A 906-nucleotide genomic window follows, 5' to 3' on the forward strand; every position below is an offset into this window, starting at 1 on the left:
CGAGGCCGCTGGTGGGGCCGGGGGGGGTGCTCGCGGCCCTTGGGACTACGATTCCCAGCATGCCTTGCGGCGGCTGGGGCTCCCAGCATGCCTTGCGGCCCCCATCCTCGGAGGGCCGGGTGTGGGAACTACAACTCCCAGCATGCCCAGCTGCCTCTTCTGGAGCTGCTGGGGGTGGACTACAACTCCCAGCATGCCCTGCTGCCCCACAATGGAGCTACTGGGCGTGGACTACAGCTCCCAGCATGCCCTGCTGCCTCTTCTAGAGCCGCTCAGGGCAGGACTACAGCTCCCAGCATGCCCTGCTGCCACGATAGAGCCAAGTTAAGCTCCCGCAGGGCACGCTGCCCCTTCTAGAGACAGCTTGGAGCACGACTACAACTCCCAGCATGCCTTGCTGCCTCTTCTAGAGCAGCTGAGGGCGGACCTACAGCTCCCAGCATGCCTTGCTGCCTGTCCTAGAGTCACTGAGGGCAGGACTACAACTCCCAGCATGCCTCACCGCCCTTCCCAGTGTTGGCCTACGACTCCCAGCATGCCCCGCTGCTGGCTTGAAGCCAACTACAGCTCCCAGCAGCCCTCAGCGCCCACCCGAGGACCACCAGGAACCACCGCAGGACTCCCAGCATGCCCTGCTGCCTGCCCTGGGGCTGCCGAGCGCGGGACTACACCTCCCAGCATGCCCTGCGGCTTCTTCTAGAGCTGCTGGGGGTGGGGGGGCAGGACTACAACTCCCAGCATGCCTTGCCGCCGTGCTAGAGGCCTTGGCAATCCCCAGGAGGCCTCTCTGACCCTCCCGGTGCTGGCCTACAACTCCCAGCATTCCCCCTGCCTCTTCTGGAGCCAGCTTGAAGCTGGCCTACACCTCCCAGCATGCCCTGCGGCCTGTCACAGAGCCAGCTTGGG

General features: G+C 65.3%; 1 long non-coding RNA gene across 1 annotated transcript; it reads right to left on the minus strand.

The window, feature by feature from the left end:
* Window positions 1–35: 35 nt before the first annotated feature.
* On the minus strand, window positions 36–453 carry LOC118158905. Its single transcript, XR_004746936.1, has 3 exons — window positions 428–453; window positions 374–375; window positions 36–168 (listed from the first exon to the last, which is right to left on the minus strand). It is a non-coding gene; the product is annotated as an uncharacterized LOC118158905 (long non-coding RNA).
* Between the last annotated feature and the right edge of the window lie 453 nt (window positions 454–906).

The sequence above is a fragment of the Oxyura jamaicensis genome, unplaced genomic scaffold (genome assembly GCF_011077185.1).
Source record: "Oxyura jamaicensis isolate SHBP4307 breed ruddy duck unplaced genomic scaffold, BPBGC_Ojam_1.0 oxyUn_random_OJ60970, whole genome shotgun sequence".
Taxonomy (NCBI): domain Eukaryota; kingdom Metazoa; phylum Chordata; class Aves; order Anseriformes; family Anatidae; genus Oxyura; species Oxyura jamaicensis.